Below are 18,853 nucleotides of genomic sequence, written 5' to 3' on the forward strand. Positions count from 1 at the left end.
GGGGGGGGCGGGTCACAGCCTGCCTCTTCTCTGACTCCCGTACCTAAAAAGTCTCAAAGCCCGTGGGATGTGCTAGGTTTGATTCCAAAGAACCACGCAAAATCAGAGAAAGCACCTGATCCCAGAATGTTAAAAGAATCTGTCTCCTGCAAGATAGCCCCAGGTGACGCTTCGTGAAGCAAAGCACAACTGGCGACAACAAAATAACCTGGAGCTTAACGCCAGCCTAACTCATTACAAAATCATTGGACACAGCAAATTCACTGAGCCAGAGCTAGCCTGTTTCGCAGAAAGAGTAGAAGGCTGTTGTCTCCTAGACCCAAATCCCCACCTCTCCTGCTTAAATTTCACCATCAGAACCAGTTCTTTGAAAATGAAATACCTCTCCAAGGAGGAATGCATTTAGTCATTACCTATGTGTTCCTAGGCAAGGATCTTTAACTCCCCTCTTATTTTCTGTGACTCCCACACACACACCTTAGCATAGTGCCTTGCACATAGTAGGAACTCAATAAGTATTTGTATAATGACATGACTTAACACCCCAGTGTGAATTAGTTTATCATCTGATTGTGTTGCTTCTGATGGAGGTAAAAGTAGGTTTTGCTAAGGAAAGAAAAGGGAGAGCCTCCACGCCGGGAGTTTTCCAGGGAGTGCCAGGCCAGGGGCGTGTGCCAGAACTTGCGGGCGGAGAAAAGAGGCAAAGGAAGGGAAGTCTGGTGAGGAGTTGACTCATTTGTTCATTCATTCATTCAATAACAAATATTTGAACTCCTACTACCCTACTACACGCCAGATATGTGGGATGCAAACAGACAATGGGGATCCAAAGATTAACCCATGGTACCTAACTTCAAAGACCTACAAGTTAATGGGGAAAACAACCAAGTAGAAAATGTTAACGCAGCACATGGTCGGAGATAAGACAGAGGCAAAAGGCAACGGGTTCTAAGGGGTAAGCGGGTAGGTCAGAGAAAGCTTCCCAGAAGAGATGGTTCCCTAAACTTAGATGGAAAAGGCCAGTTGAGGTCAGAAAAGAAGATGGCAAGGAGGGTGCCAAGGGAAAAGAAGAAGCGTGAACGGAGCCTGAGCCAGGAGAGCCTGGCATGGCCCCCGTTGGAGAAGTGCAAGCGGGAAGCACAAGTAATGTTTCACGCTAGGTAGGCAGGCGGTCAGGGGAGCTCAACCAGCCAAGGTGAGCAAGGGCCAGATTATGCAGTCTTGAAGCCAGGCCAAGGAGCCTGGGGAACCACGTAAGGGAATGTTAAGCAGAGGGGTGACATGATCATGTTTGCCTTAGGAAAAGATCTCTCCAGCAACATCGTGGATTGTGGAGAATGGCTTGGAGAAGGAAGAGGATTGGAAGCAAGTGAAAACGCTGTGAAAATAATCCAGTCGAGAAATGATAAAGGCTCAGGGCAGAGGAGATCTGGAAGGCAAAAAACTAGCAGCTGTATTTGGGAGTAGAATGAAAAAGGCATAGTGACCTGGGGGCTGTGGGGGTTGGGAGAGAAGGAGTCAAGGACGGAGGGCTCATTCATTCTTTTTTCAACAAACATTTGAGTGCCGCCTATGTATCTGGCATTCTTCTCCTACTTCATAATTTTGCCTGGGGCTAGGCCTGCGCCTGCATTGAACATTTGACAAATGACATATCCACTTTAAAAGAAACACCAATTAAGAGTCATAATTTGGCTGGTGAGTTTGATATGTTCCACCTGTGGAGCCCTGTGACCAAAGGGCAGATTGGAAGGCAAGCATTGATTGAATTTCATGACCTCGCAGAGGAAGACATGACCTCCCATAAATTCATGATCTTCCAGAGCTCATGCAACTAACTACAAAGGCAACAGTTGTTTTCAACTACTGGGTATTGAGTACCTTGAAATGAGGGACTGTAACCTATTTTTAATATAAACTTTTATATGTAATACACTTTGTCTGAACCAGGCCAGTGCTTCCCAGAGTGAAGTGTGTGAAGCTCTGGTGATATGTGGGCCGGTGAAGTTTTTGGTTTGTCTTTTAACCGATCTTTATTTTAATATGGATTAGAGAAATGTAGTGCCCCTAACCCATGATTTCGTTAGGACAAAGCTGGGTAGACGGGGCTGTCACAAGCTGCTTTCAGTACAAACGTGAGCTGGCTTGAAGGAAAACATGGAATGGTGTTGGGAGTATGACAACAGGGCAAAACTTGGGGGGTGGTATGTGAATGACCAGGGTTTGGGCTAGGTCCCGGGCAGACTGGCCTCGAGATTTGGAGGGCTACGTCTTTGGCCTTAGAGCGTCTGCTCCCTGTCCAAGCAGCTTCTTCAAGTCTTGAAGCCAACCTAAGGTAGGAGTTAATAAAACGTGCCAGGCTTCAGGAATGGTTCTGTTTTCATAAGGGCCTCTCCAAGTCTTTCTAGCCTTGCGGCCCACAAGCAATGACTCTGGCAGTGGAACTTCAAGCACTGGAACAGACCCCGAGGAATAATAGGCTTCTGCTCAGGAACACTCGTGGGAACACCACTGGCAGATGTCAATTCAGTAAACTCTGCCCATCCAGTGACGTGGAGTTTTACGGACGAACGTCCAGTTCCGTTACCAAAGCCTAAGATCTGTTCCGGTATATACTCTGTACTGCCCAGATGAGTGGCTAGGAGTTAAGATCGGGTTTTCCCTTTTCTCTTTTACATAAACAGCCATCTTACCTTGCCAGTCTCCCTTCCTCGGTTAGAAGTCAGGCCGATGACTCATGCTTACTCTTCAGCTGGAAGAGACAAAGAGAAACAATCAGTCGAGAGACACAAAAGGATGTGCTGAGTGAGCCAGCGTTCACTTTCTACAGTTCATGGTTCTGTGCTTTCGGGTCCCGCTGGAAGCATTCAGATGACACCACTGGGCCCCATCTTCCTCTTTGGACCTCAGAAGAACTTTTCTTCACCTCTCGTTCCTAGTCTCCAGTTTGAAAGAATTCGAGAATTCCCAGCTGTAGCCAGCAGCTATTATCTTGCTGTAGCTGGGAGGAGAGTCTAGTTCCGTGGCTCCAGAAGCAGCATAAATCAAGGTTTCTGGGAGAGAGCTAAGAAAGGGTGTTCAACAGCTGCCGCCACGGGAGAGGCTCATACACAGCCGAGCACACGGCCACACACACACACACACACACACACACGGTTTGTCTTGGGCCCGGTTCCCTCTGGCCCGCAGATGATGCCCTCCTCTCCCCACCCCCCTCAGGTGCACAGTATCTTCTCCCCTTGGTCCTGCGCTCAAAATCTGCTTTCAGAGAAGAAACTTTCAAACCCTTCCGCCTACAGCATATCTGGTTGATAGCATATAATGGGGCTGCCCACCCAGGGGTACGGGTATTTTGACAGGGATCAAAGCTTTAAGCGAAAGGAACAGAGCTCTCCAAACTGTGGAATTCTAGGCATTCGCCAGTGGGAAGGGAGTGTTTAAACTGAGGGGCAATGAGGCCTTTTTTGGTGCACCTGAAATCACATCATGTAGACAGTTGCTTATATGTTGGACGGCTGCTACTCACGGTCAACACCTCCCTAGCCACACCTCTGTGCTCCATGGCACACAGCCACTTTGTCTCCCCTTCTCTTGCAGTGTATGACTCCTTTGTGGGGCGGAGAGGAGGGAGGCGCCAGGCACACTGATCCCAATTCTCCCAAGTGTATAAGCTATGATCAGAGAATGAATTATGGTCCTTTGGGAAAGAGTGTTCATTCATTCATCCCAGCCAGCAGGCCAGTGCAATGTAAATGGTAACTTTGTAAGTTGAAAGACGTAAAGCCATTTTGAAAATTGCATAATAATCCCAGGCAGAGTTTGGCTCCGCGCGTATGGAAAATTAATAGGGCCGGCTGAGATGCTTGCATTATGAGTTGTGGATGGATGGCCTCTCCATCCAGGAGACCAGGGACTACGCTTTGCCCTCACTAAATCCACAAAATATACTGAGGTTCTTGTAAGTTAGAGTCCAAGATTTGGGGATGGGGGGGAACTATTGAAATTTTTATTTGTGGCATCACGTTGATTACTACCAGTAAAAAATTATTTTATTCTGTCTTGGTTTGTATAAAGGATATTGATCTAGATTCCTAACATATTTCTTCATATCCCGAGTCCATTGATTTTTTTTTTTGATTGGGCAGATATACTGTATCTCTCTATATCTGACATTTTGTCTGTTGCGTAGGATATTTGGTTTTCTAAAAAATTTAAGGGGTTCGTAGTTTGGTGGTTGAGAATATGGTAGTATTAAATCTAAAGGCTGGCGATGCCCGAGGCATGGTTTTATGTGCCACGTGGCAATTCACACGTACTTTGTTTTGCTTTGAATTATTGTGGCCAAAAAAACCCAGTGGTTCAGGTAATGTAATATATTTATCATGATGTATGGTGTGTAGAACCTATAAGTAATTTTAGTATGGTATTTTTCTGGCTCTTTAGGGTCTGGAGCCTCGGTCTCCAGTAGGGTAACAAAGGATCTGCAGCAGCTGACCTCTCAAGTTATTTGCTTCCATCACGGTCCTTTCCCATCCTCAGACCTCCGTGAATTCCTAGCACTTTGGAGGGAAGAAAATTGACAGCCGCCACCACAGATAGCAACTCATGCTTTCTCAGCCACCTCTCCCATCCCACTTCCCAAACCCCATCCACAGTCCCAAGTCTCAGGGAATTTCAAAAGTAGCAACTCTCAAGAAGAGACCATCTCCACTCCACCCCTGGCTCTATAGTTACCATAAAGGCTGTCTGTCCTTGAGGAACTGTGCTCTTGAGAAGCATTGTGGTCGGGGCCTACACCCAAAGGAAGGGGAGCGTGGTACCGAACCATTCCATCCGCTACCACTCAAGCCCAGCGTCTGCCATAATTGCCGTACCAACACCTGGAGGGGCCACTACACTTGCCGTATTGTATGGCAAATGGATGTTTCCCACCATTATGCCCACCATGACTTGTAGGCTTCAGATGAGCATGGGTTCTTATTACGTTTCTATTTCCTCTAGTAAAGTGCTACTCAAAGTGCGGTCCGCGTACCTGTGCTGGTCCCTGCACTGTTTGCTGCCAATCTGTGACAAGCTCAAGTCCAAATAAGGGAGAGCAAGCATTTAGAAAATGTTATAGCATTTTGATATTGCAGCCACATGGAACCACATGATGAATTGGCCCCAGTGTTGAATCTCATAACTGTTTAAAAACAGTCTTGTATCTTGGTTTTATTTTTCAGGTTTTCTCGACATTCATTTTTATTGTATTTTCCCAAAGTATTCGTACATGTCGGATGGAAAATAAACATAATATAAAATAAATGAATTCTTTTTTTTAATTTTTTTTAACGTTTATTTATTTTTGAGACAGACAGAGACCGAGTATGAACGGGGGAGGGGCAGAGAGAGAGGGAGACACAGAATCCGAAGCAGGCTCCGGGCTCTGAGCTGTCAGTACAGAGCCCGATGCGGGGCTCGAACTCATGGACCGCGAGATCATGACCTGAGCCGAAGTCGGACGTTTAACCGACTGAGCCACCCAGGCGCCCCATAAAATAAATGAATTCTTTACTACAGTTTGAGAAGCATTGCCCTAGTATGTGCACGGTGCCATAATAGTCACTTAGTACATATTCTCCAAATAAAGCCCTGTGATGCTTTTCTTTACAAAAATAAATTTCCACATTCCACATTATAGAGTGCTCCTATTAAAATCGCAACACAGGGGGTCCTGGGTGACTCAGTCAGTTAAGCGTCTGACTTCGGCTCAGGTCATGATCTCTCGGTTAGTGGGTTCGAGCCCCGCATCAGGCTCTGTGCTGACAGCTCAGAGCCTGGAGCCTGCTTTGGATTCTGTGTCTCCCTCTCTCTCTGCCCCTTGCCGGTTCACACTCTGTCTCTCTCTTTCTCTCTCAAAAGAATAAATAAATAAACATTTTTTAAAAATCCCAACACATACAAACTTTCCAGTAACACATAACCCATCTGAAGACAAATTTCTAACTAAAAGATTTCTCCTACAAAAATTTCCCCATAGAAGCATTCTTCTTCTTTGGCCCACCTTTGTTCAACAATATTCAGAACAGAGTAAATATGATTTTCACGAGGCTTTGCATCTCAGTAGATCTTGGTGTAAATTACAAAACAGAAGTTGAACTCCATAGGTTTTGTATTTTATTTTACCAATCATTTCCCACCTACCCCTTCCCCGATTTTATGTCAGGTTTTCTGTTGTAAGTGAAGCACATGCTAGCCTGTGTACCAAAGCCTATCTTCTTAGAGCAAGATGATAAGATCCAGAGGGAAGTCCCACTCCCCTGGAATGCCTTCGTCCCATTCATCCTGTACAGCATGTCAGAAGCATAGCAAGTCCCCCCTGCCATAAATAAATTGAATGTCATTACGCAGAAGATTTAAGCTCTGTTGGATGTCTCCAGTCCTCCTCAAACTCCTGTTAAACTTATGGTTTGTTAGCAGCTTTTTGTCTGCTATTGTTCCGAAGTTGTTTCACGTGGGAGTTTCCTGTCTTCCCAAATGGACCGGAAAAATTGAAACAACGTAGGACTAGCAGTCAAAAGAGCTGGCTTCTAATTCTTGTTCTGCCACTCTGAACATTGGGACCCTGGATCAGTAACTTACCCTCTCTGAGCCACACAGCCCCCTCAACTTGAAATTGAGGAAGGCGGTCCGTACGCTCTCTAAGGTTCCTTCTAGCTCTGACAGTCTGCGCTTCTGTGACTGTGAACTCCTTGAAGGAAGGAATCTTAGACTTCTGTGCCCCGATCTTAGAACAGTGCTGTGTACAACATTTAGCATCTAATTTTTCTCCTAACGAGCAGCCAGGAATGCTTGTTGTAAGCAATATTTACAAGGGTGGAGATGTAAACAGACATACTTCTATCGTCTTTTCTTTATCTCCAGAAGTCTCAGAGATTTTTAGAATTAAGTCATTAAAATCTTTAAGTAACTGAGGCTTTGATGTTGACTCTTTAAGATTGTAAAGCACTAAACGGTAAGAGACAATGTTTATCTAAATCTTGCTGCGTGGGGGCCTACCAAGTCACTAGATTGTCTGGAAATGACGGTAGTCAGCTTCTGGAGGGCACATTACTGGTTTTTCCCTGTGTCAGTCCTTTCTGTGGAAGTCTCTCTGAAATGTATTGCATGTTTCCCTGCCTTATTAAACAAAGTACAGGAGATCTAATCTGATCTATTCTTGCTGCTCTGTTTTATCGTGTTTACTTTTCGTACCATGTTGTGAATGTACAGAAATGGCGAAACATCGGGCTGAATCTGTACTGGGCCTGTGACACATCGCGAAACTCGCTTTCTTAAAAACAACCGCAACAAAAAGGCCCTGTCAAGATTTGTCCCTTCCCCTTTAATGTACTACACAGAATGTATCAATCCAGGCCCTCCTGCGTTAATGTGCTTTCTACAAATTGTGACTCGGGAACGTAAGACCCTTCCTAGGCTGTTCCCTTGCTTTCAGTATCAGTAACTAGTAACTTCAGCCGTCCGGTCAGGTTCAACCCACTCTTTAGTTTACTTGCTTTAACTTATGTCGCAACACCGCGTTCACAAGGGTCCCCGCGGTGTGATGGAATGAATGTAGGTCCTGGAGTCACACAGTCCTGAGTCCAAATTCCAGCTTTGTTAACTTACTAGCTGGGTGACCTTAGGCCAGCTGCCCTACCTGGCTGAGCCTTCACTTACAAAATAAGGTTTAAAAATGTAACCTTGGTTGACGAATTAATGGGTACATAAATTCATGTGATAATACAAATATTCTTTCAGCTTCTCTGCATGCTAGGAAAAACATAACCTTGCAGGGTCTTTGAGAGGATTAGATAATATAGGTGAAGCATCTGGCACATTGTAGGTATTCACATTATCCTACGAACTTTAAGACTATTTCTTGTAAAGGCCCTCAAAGCCAGGTTTTCTGTTTGGCTTTTGTTTTTAATACACATTACCTTATTTTTTATGACCCGCATTTATTTAACAGTCGCTATGTTCCAAGCATTGTTGATACAGCGATTAGGGGGGAAAGTCTTGCCCTCACGGTCCTTATCCAGGTCTCTCTTTAACCACTAGAGTCACCAGGCATGACTGAGGTCTTGCATTTCTAGTTGTGAGGTCATCGCCAGGTTTGCCACAACGCCAGCTTTGGGGGGGGGGGGGCGGATTATCAAGATTTTGCAGGATTTGAAAGTTTGAGGGGGACATGTGCTCTCAGAGGGTCTCCTTTAACTACCCAGTGTTGGCTCCGGCTCAACCCTCCTGCAGCCTCCCTTAAAACAGGTCCATGTGGAGGGTATGAGAGCCTAGCAGTGCTCAGTGATGGCCAGGCTCCAGCAAGTCAACTGCCACAGGCCCAGGAATTCTCAGACACCGATTTGCCTTTCCATTTCCCAGGGCTTAACCTCTGTCGTTCGGCCTCCCCAATTACAATTACATTTCCAGACCCCCTTTTTTTTTTTTTGGCCTTACCCTCAATTCCCAGCCTTAGTAATGGCTCGTATTTCCTGGATGTAACTACAGGAGCTCAAATTCACTCCTGAAAAAAAGCTTTCAAACTTGAGCTTGCAGCCAGATCTACCCCGGTTTTAAACTTCATGGTCATATTCACAACTACTCATACCATTTCTAATTTACTGCTGTACAGAAATATCAAGCTGTATTTACTTTTCTTTTTTGCTGCCAGATACTAGGCAACGAATTGACTCTTCTTCAGAGGAAAAAGGCCAATGATTTCTTGACGACTAGAAACAGTGCCAGGCTCTCGGCTGATAGTCTATATGGAGAGGGAAAACATTCATCCCACATATGGAAGGGAAAGTTCCTCTTCCCCGGTGCAACTGCTCCTACGGCAAAAAGGTCATTTAATCACATGCCAGCCGCTAGACACGATGATAATATAAAGCAGGATTCTGTGTGCTTCTGAACCATCTGGGGTTTATCAAATGCCCCTACACCACTCAAGGATGGGAAACCCTGAGACAGTTAACGAGAAAAACCAAAGAATGAAGAATGGATTTGCCTCTCGTCCCTTTGTCTACTACACTCTCAACAGATACGGTTTAGTTCTTGACTCTGAGATGAGCAGATCAACGGAGGATCTTCCTCTGAGCAGTTGTGTTCACACCTGAAGCAGCCACGATTCTGAAATCCAGGGAGATCTTTCTCACTTCCGTTTTGCAGCTAACAGAACTTGCACTATTAGTGATGTTCCCTTAACACACTCACAGTGTCACTGATATTAACAGAATTTTAAGCCTGCCAAGTTTCCTGGCCCCTGTACCAATCTTATTATGGACTCTTCAAACCGAGGCAATATATCCACTCGTACCATTTTCTGTCCTTAGAATTTGATCTCTCAGGATGTTTCAATCCAAGAAACAGGGATTAAAGTAATGGTGACACGTAGTGCGATTTGGGGGCTGGACCACACACCCCTGGATCTGAGAAGGAAGCTTCCAGTTTCCAGGACTGGCCCATCATCCCAGTCAAGTTTCGGTGGTCTCCTTTCCAAATCTCTTACGTTTGTTTTAGACTTCATGCTTTTCACAAAGGGCTACTCCCCCCCCCCGCCATACCTTATCCGGATTGTTCTTCCCCACAGCCCATGAGGCAGACCAGACATGCAAGTACGATTGCCCCCATAACACTGGTGAGAAAAACCCTGAAGTTCAAAGACATGAAGTGATGATCCCAAGATCACACAGCAGGTCGGCCACGGAGACAGGACCTTAACCCAAGTCATATTCGTCCATTTCTAAAAAATAAAAAAAAATAATCCCAACAAGCCATGTGGCAGTGGTTTAAAACCTAAATGTCATAGGCAAAAACTTTTGAATGTTATCCAGATGTCTTTGAAAGGCTCAGGGGAATAAATACTCACCTTCAAGAGCCAGGCATGAAAAATGGCATGTTATGAAAAACATGCCAATTTAGGATTTGCTAGATGAGAGAGAAAAGTCGGGGACGACACAGGCAGAGCCGGGTTTCAGAACATTCCTTGTGCTCTTTGCTTTACTACAAACAATGACCTATGCACCAGACAGAAAAGGTACAACGTTGGCAGTAGAAAAGTGAGTTTGTGTCATCATTCACTCGGAATTTGCGGGGCGGGGGGGGGGGGGGGGGGGGGGGGGGGGAGTGGAAGACGCCTTGGAAATCACCCTGCAGTTCGATTTGAAATGTTTGGAGAACCTTTTCCTCCTCGTGCGTGACAAACCTGAAGTGGTTCAGGCAAAGTCTGTCTCTGATCTACCTTTGTCCTGTTATCATGAAGGTCAATGAAGAAATCAAAATGAGAAGTCCGAATAAAGTAGCCTTTGAATTGAAAGCATCTGAATCGCACTTCCTCAGGCCAGTGGAATTTGACAGCTAATTATGGAGACCATCGATGATACGAAACTCAGAATTTCTGGAGATGTAGTGGTAACGCCTGGGCCGGGAGAACCGCTTACATCCATTACAGGAAATTCACAGCTTCCCTGAGGAAAAGTGGTTCCACGGGTCAGAGTCAGGCCTCGTGCCTGGAATTAGGGGGTACGGGTCTCAGCGAAGCCCTACTTTTTCCTGCCGTGCCTTCACAGACTGAGAAGAGCACAGAGTCCCTCAAAGGAGAGCTCCCCACAGGAAGGAAAAGTTAGCCTCAGAGGCATTTCAACCTATGGAGCTGACTTGCCAGAATCCCTCCACAGGCCACCCAGGCAGTGAAGAAATTCGTGGAGAGAAAGAAAGAAAGACCCACAGCCGTGAGCAGAGCCAGCTGGGAGGGATGTTATTACTTTATTTCTGTTTTCTTAGCTATGTGTGCGTGCGTGCGTGCGTGTGTGTGCGCGCGCGCGTGCATGTGCGTGCGTGCGTGTCGAGGGCTGACTGCAGAAAACGTCTGAATCCACGGCACTCGGGATGGAAACTTTTGTTGATATAATTTCTCCTAACTTTCCTACACCTTCCTTCCCTTCCACTCCATTTCCCCAGTGGCTATCAAGAGCTGTATATATCTGACCACAAAACAGCCAGTCAGTTCAAGTCAAAACTGCAGCCAGCCATCTGGATTGACTCAAACTCTGTCTACACACACCAATTGGCTTGGGGGTAAAAAAATGTAATTCAGTGCAACAACTGGTTATTTTTAAAACAACGAGTTGAATTCAGACAACCATCCAATTAGTTGATTTCAAAATGCCTGTTTGGCGACATGAAAAGGGTTTTTTTTTTTTCCAGAGGGCCTCGTGTGTGCATAAACAACCTGAATGCTATTAAACTGACGAGCTATTTTAGAATCAAGTAGATAAGGCCAAAGCGGCTGGACTCTGTTTATAAAGGGAAAACCTGTTAGAGTAACAGTCCATCAAGCACTGCAGAGGGTGATGCCTTCTGCTGCAGAGATGAAATCTCTCACGTGACCCCCTCTTTCTAGCGGCAAGCACCTCATTCCTATTTTTTTTTTTTTTTTCGAGAAACCTCCTGTGTACCTGCTTCCTGGATGTGCCGTGCGGGCCAGAAGGCCAGAGATTGAAACAGAGACTCCAAGCAAATGTGCTCGTGTTAGCTTCTTCCACATAACGTTTCCTAACACACACCAAGATGTTAACTCGATTCTCGCGCTTTCCACGAGTTTCGGCCCTGGCTACGGACCGCAGGGAGGCCTCCTTGGAGCCATCTGACCCGATCGGGAATGAGTTGGGTCAGTTGAAACGGCACAGCTACATCTCCCGGAGCTTTTCACCCCCTGAAATGTGAAAGTTCTTTTCCTGTGTTACATTGCTAAGAAATGATTTAAGAACAAAAAGGAGTGGGGGGGGGGGTGGAAGGTCTCCTCCTGAAGAGAATTTTATTTGCACTCCCCATGCTTTGTCATAAAGGGCAATGAACCGTGTTAATCATATAAGAAGTTTTAGAGAAGCTCTCTTTTTCACATTAGGCTTAAAACATCACCCCTGAGGTGGTGCTGATGGCTCCCTTAGAAAAGATTTCTTTGACATCTAAGACACAAAGGACTTCAGCAAACGCTCAGAGTTAAGTGAGTGGTGCCTAAGTGCCGACTCTCCATCCCCAGTGACAAGCATTTACTAAGCGAAACTTTTGTTGCTGCAAATGTCTTGCTTGGGTGTGTCTTAATCCCTGACGTTGTGGAGGTTTTGTTTTAGTGCGTGTATGTGTGTGTGTTTTAAACATTTATTTTATCAGGAAGGATCCTCACAATGGAAGCATTCATGGCCATCTCTGTGGCTGAGTCTTTAGGTTTAAGACTGGCTAAGCTGCCCCAGGTAGAAGTGTTTGCACAGCTACAGAAGAAATATAGAATCCCAGCCCCCAACTTGGAAGGGGCCCCATTAAGCCAGTCCTTGCCTTCAGGCATCTAACCCAGAGGAATGGCCACCCTTTCTTTTAAGATCTCCGAGGACAAAAACTCCACACGTGATGTTTTCTTTTATTCGAAAAAATGTGAACCGTAAAACATATTTACAGGGGAAGAATATTATAATCCATAGTTAAATGATTTCCTTGCTGAAACATTTGCTCTCCCAAGTTTTAAAAAAATCAAAACAATGATAAAATTTCCTTTCCCCTTGGGGGAAAAAATCCTTTCGATGGAAGCATGTCTCCCCTTTTTGAGGATCCGCAGGAGATATTTGTCTCGGGAAATTCTCCCAGAAACCGTTATGTGTCTCCTAAGAAAGCAGCTTTGCTTTTATCTTGCAGATCCTCTGAATCAAGACAAGTTTCCTTTTTTCCTTTGGCTGTTAGAAAGCTCCCAGCCAAAGTTGTAATCAATGAACAGGACCCAATCCCAGTTCTTCACCCGGTCTCCTTCCCTTATTTTCTCTCTGCCCAAACTTCTTCACCCTGTTGTGTTTTTTGTTGCTGCTTCTGGGCTTTGGGGTTGGTTTGTTTTGATGTCTGTAAGCAGTTTACTGACACTATTAAGAGCAGCAGCAAATTCCGACCTCTGGATCCCAGCCCTCCCCCTCCCTAGTTTAACGTCCCTGAGCCTCAGTTTCCTCATTTGTAAAAGGGGGATAACAATAGCAGTTCTTACATCATGGGGGTTGTTGTGAGCGTTAAGTGAGAAAATACCTCCATAGTACCAAGGTGACAGTAAGTGATTTGGCGATTCAATATTATAAATATTATATACAAGTATATAAATATAAATGCCTTAAATCGTTTTGGGAGCTAGCAAGAAAAAAAAAATACACCCCAGTCAAATACCCCTTTTCTCCTTCTTTCTTTTGTACGATTTGTCTTTCAAGTGAAATCATTTGTTGCTGTTTTCACACTGCACGGTAACTCCTACTACATCACAGGACAGAGCTTCTCAGACTTGCTTGAGAATCAGCAGAAGCACTTAGTACAAATACAGATTCCTACTCTTTAGACCCCTAAAGTTATTTATAAATGAGCATTCTGAGATGAGATGTTTCCAGGACTGAAGACACTGGATTTGATCATTGGCTTTTTCTTTTCTTTATGTTTTATTAATTTTTCAGAGAGCGAGAGAGCGACAGAGTGAGAGCGGGGTAGGGGCAGAGAGAGAGGCAGACACAAAATCTGAAGCAGGCTCCAGGCTCTGAGCTGTCAGCACAGAGCAGGAGGCGGGGCTCGAACCTAACCTGAGCCCAAGTTGGCCCCTTAACCCACTGAGCCACCCAGGTGCCCCCATCATTGGCTTTTTCTACAATACACACGATGTTGTCTATACTTTTCTTTAAGAATCTAATCACAAACCTCCAAACTTGCTTTCTTGTTTTTAAGTCTGTTTATTTTGAAAGAGAGAGAGCGCGTGCGCGCGCGCGCACACGATCACATGGGGGAGGGGCAAAGAGAGAGGGAGAGAGAGAATTCCAAGCAGGCTCTGCTCCGTCAGCACAGGGCCTGACCTGAGGCTTGTACCCACGAACAGTGAGATCGTGATCTGAGCCAAAACCAAGAGCTGGACACGCAACCAACTGAGCCACCCAGGCGCCCCTCAAACTTGCTTTCTATGTAATGAGCATCCCTCTGACATTTGCACTTTGTTCTCTCCTTTCTCCTTTGGTGGCTTTTTCTACTACTTTTTATTCTTTTGCTTCCGGTCTTGCTGCTGCAGTGAGGCTCTGTCCAGTTCCTGCTGCACACCTCACCCCCAGCACTCGTTTGGGTAAGTAAGGTATCTCAGAGCTAAAGTTTGCAGCCGCTCGGTATCTTTTTGTGAGCGAAAGCATATCGACATTAACCAACAGTTACTCAGTAACCGTTCCAACCCCTTCTTGAGGAGAAAAACATCTGCAGCCTTTTTTATTTTATTGGCCCGCTTGCTGCCTCCACAACACTGTGAAGAAACAGCCCCACCCTCCACACTGCCCTTCATCCTGCTGGGGAAGCTATACAGAGTCGAGAGACCCAAAAGTCCAAAAAAAAAAAAAAAAAAAAAAAAAGATTTTATCCGCCTTCCTCTGTTTTCCATGGATAAATGCCAAATCCCTCATACTTAAACTTTTCCCCCCCTTCCTTTATTTTGCCTCCCGGTTTTCCTTTGAATGAATGAATAAATTGTCCACCCCTCCAAATTTCCTCAATAACCTACCTCTGTAGCTCATTCCAGTGTTTAATCACCGTGGCAATAAAAAAGAGAGAAAGAAAGAAAGAAAGAAAAAGAAAGAAAGAAAGAAAAGAAAGAAAGAAAGAAAGAAAAGGAAAAGAAAGGAAGGAAAGAAGGAAGGAAGGAAGGAAGGGAGGGAGGAAGGGAGGCAGGGAGGAGGGAGGGAAGTCTTGGCCTACAAAAAAGCTAAAATCTCTCCTGCTCTATCGGGAGATTGGTTCGGCTGTCTCCCCTCGTTACATGCATGTTGCTAGGATAGTACGAGTATTTTCAAGATGAATTCTCTGCCAGAAGATCTGGCCACTGAGTCATTACTGTCCTCATCTTTTTTCAAAATGTGAGCAAGTCTCAGCAGCACTTCATTTGCGTTAGTAAACGCTGCCTAAGGAGAGAAAGGATAGGCTTCGAGAACATGCGTTCTCATTAAAACTAAAGTTTATGGACTACCTACTCAGTGCAGGGCACTGTGTTAACCCCAGAGAAATAAAGAAGGGCTTGCCTCCAGGCACACGTGCACGCACGCACGCACGTGTACACCCGTGTGTGTGTGTGACATCCAGAGAAGGGCGCAGACTAGAAGGATTCCTGAAATTCCAGGGAGGGTGCAATTCTCCCCCAAGGGCCCGGGTACTCACAAAAGGTAAGACTCCAAGCCCCGAAGAAAGGGTAGCAGAGAGCCTGGGGGAATTAATGTGGACAAAGACCAGGAAACAGGAATGAAAATAGTTTCAACTATTTGAGGGGGAAACAATTAGGAGACCGTTTGCCCAGAGCAGACAGTTTGTGTAGACTGGAAGGCAAGTGAAAGATAATAATGAGCGGTAGACCTTAGTCTGCTTAGAGAGGGCCTTGAATGCTAGGCTAATTAGTGTAGTCTTATCCTATAAGCAGTAAGGAGCGCCACCCTCACAGATAAAAGAAAATAGGAGACCACTGGGGCTCCTGGGGACCTTCAAGGAAAGAAGCAGGGACATCGATTCCAAGAACTTTGTAAAAATGTCTCGAGTTTTTATCCACTGTTCTCCATAGTTGCGACTTTGTTATTCACTTGCGGCATCAATGCCATTTGGGTTGACAAGAAGAGGATAGCTAGGGAAATTAACCCTGCCCCCAAAGCCAGATGGAGGCGAAAAGGACCCTACAAAACGGAAGTGGCAGTAGTTTCCAAAGTAGGAAGATAGACAAGGAAAATGTCTGCGGCTCACTGCAGAGAGAAGAAATGTGGCCGATCTGGAGTCAGCAGGGAACCGCAAAATGCCTGTGAGGGCTTAACCGTGAGGAACCCTAGACATTTCCCTGACAGCTCAACTTTTCCAGCAGTATCTGTCATGCTACTTTAGAGGAGGGGACTGTAAGGAGCATTGTTAAATGAATGCACCATTTTGTGAACCCCAGAGAGCCCTAAGAATATTCTGTAAACATAATTGACCCTTGAACAGCACAGGGGGTTAGGGGTGATGGAACCCTGTGCAGTAGAAAATCCACATATAACTTTTGACTTCCCAAACGTTTAACTACTGTGGACCAGAAGCCTTACTGATAACGTGAACAGTTGGTTAAAACATAGTTTGTATGCTCTCTGTATTATATACTGTACTCTTACAAGAAAGCAAAGAAAAAAATGTTATTAACGAAATCATAAGATGGGGTGCCTGGCTGGCTCAGTCAGTGGAGCCTGTGACTCTTGAGCTCAGCGTTGTGAGTTCAAATCCCACATTGGGTGTAGAGATTACTTTCAAAAAAATCATGTGGAAGAGGGGTACCTGGGTGGCTCAGCTGGTTAAACCTCCAACTCTTGATTTTGGCTCAGGTCATGATCTCACGGTTTCTGAGATTGAGCCCCATGTTGGACTCTCTGCTGACAGTGGGGAGTCTGCTTGGGATTCTCGCTCCTCCTCTGTCTCTGCCCCTCACCAGCTCCCTCTCTCTTTCCCTCCCTTTCTCTCAAAAACAAATAAACTTTTAAAAATCATACGGAAGAGAAACTACATTTACAGTACTGTGATGTATTTATTTTTTAAATCTCTTTTGAAGTTTATTTATTTTGAGAGCGAGAGAGAGAGCTAGTGGGGAAGGGGCAGAGAGAGAGAGAGAGAGAGAGGGAAAGAGAGAGAATCCCAAGCAGGCTCTGCACTGACAGCACAAAGCCCAATGCGGGGCTTGAACCCACAAACCATGAGATCATGACTGGAGCCGAAATCAAGAGGTTGACGCTTAACTGACGGAGCCCCCCAGGTGCCCCCTGTGCTGTATTTTTTGAAAAAAAATTCATACATGAGTAGACCCATGCTTCCCAAACCCATGTTGTTCAAGAATCAACCTGGTTCAACTAACTAGGATTGACTACCAGGTAACACGTAGGTTGATTTCTCATGTGTCCTATTTTGAAGGTACTGCTTGGGCAATAGTGGTTTTCACTCCTGTTTGAGGCAAAAGTGAAAAGACAACAACAACAAAATTCTTTTCGGCCAAGAGTTGACTGTCCTGCTAAGATAAGAGTTGCTCGGCTCTCCTCCTCATTCAACATGGCTTCAGTATTATAAATGGGTGGCTGTCTGTCCAGGACTACCTGGAAAAGGCTTCTGTCTCCACGGATCTTCATTTCTAGCTGAGCTGCTCTCTCTGAGTCCTAAACTCACCCCACGTCTCCTTTTGTAAGTAGGAGATTGCCAATGTTTGCTGATAGGGCACAAAGGGATTGAGAAAGACCATGTTGCCTCCTTTCATCCACTCTGCCCCTTAGCCAAGTAGACAGGAAACACTGCTTTCTTCACTTTCTTATAATCTTCACTGCTCATGATCGCTGTCATGAGCATTTTATACCTGCTACATATTAGATACTCAATAGTATTTGCTGAACAGGTGAACGAATGAATACCAGGTACTGTGCTAGGTTCTGGGCATTTACCAGTCAAGAAGACAACAGACAGAAATCCCCACTTTTATGGAGATTACATTATAGTGACAGAAAGGAAGCAACCATAAAGTTCTAAGTTATAACAGACCCAGCACCGAGGACATGAGAACTACTCAACAGATGTATGGTGAAAAGAGAGACTCGAATGTAATAATGCACCTAATTTATGCTTCTCCCCCCCCCCCGGTCTCATTAAAAAACATTTAGTATCCTCAAAAAACTAAAACTAGAAATACCATATGATCCAGCAATTCCATTCCTAGATATATGCCCAGCATTGAAGGCAGAAACTTGAACAGATATTTGTACGCCAATGTTCACAACAGCATTTTTCACAGTAGCCGAAAGTTGGAAACAACCCAGGTGTCCGTGGATGGATGAATGGACGAACAAAATGTGGTATATGCAGGCAAATGGAATATTATTCAGTCTTTAAAAGGACAGAAATTCTGACACACGCCACAACATGGACAAAGCTTGAAGACGCCATGCTAAGTGAAATAAGCTGGCCACCAAAAGACCAATACGGTAGGGTTCCACTTAAACGAGCTGTCTAGGGTAGTGAAATTCATACAGATGGAAAGTGGAATGGCCGGTTGTGGGGGCCTGGGAGGAGGGAGGAATGGAGTTACTATATAATGGGCACAGAGTTTCAGCTTTGTGAGATGAAAAAGTCCTAGAGGTCTGTTGCACGGCAACGTGAATATGCCTAACACTAATGACCTACACACTTCAAAATGGTTATGAAGGTAAACTTCACGATATGTGTATTTTACCCCAATTAAAAAATTGTCTCAAACGCTCATTAAACACTCTTCTGTGAGAATTGTGCAAAGATGAACAAACACAAACACTTTGCTGGAGTTTACATTGTGACACAGACCCTTCATGATGTGGCCGGGCGTGTCAAGGCCATAGGGACAAGAGAACACAAACATTCGACCCAGATACGGAGAGGCAGCTGGGTATTTACATTACCTAACAGAGCAAAGGTGAGTGTGTTTGGGGATGGAAGGAGGGTGGGCTGAACCACTTCTCAAAAGTATGCCAACGCCGTTGCCTGTCATACGTCGCAAACCTATAGTCCTTTCTTTCGAATCTTGAAGCATTAGGATCTTCCACAATTCCTTACAAGTAGGCAAATATCCCAGGAAGGGACAAGAATGGTTTTGAGCTAGCAGTTTGCTTCCTGTTTTATATTACAGGGCTCCAGGACGAGAGGGGAAGAAGTGGGGGAAGCAAGGTGATGGGTGGGCAACCAAAGTCAACTTCCCATTTTCACACCCAAGTGCATGAGACTGGGGACGCCAAAGATACTGATGTGACAAGTCCACAGGCAGACAGGTTTACAG

This window comes from Panthera uncia, chromosome X (assembly GCF_023721935.1).
Source record: "Panthera uncia isolate 11264 chromosome X, Puncia_PCG_1.0, whole genome shotgun sequence".
NCBI lineage: Eukaryota > Metazoa > Chordata > Mammalia > Carnivora > Felidae > Panthera > Panthera uncia.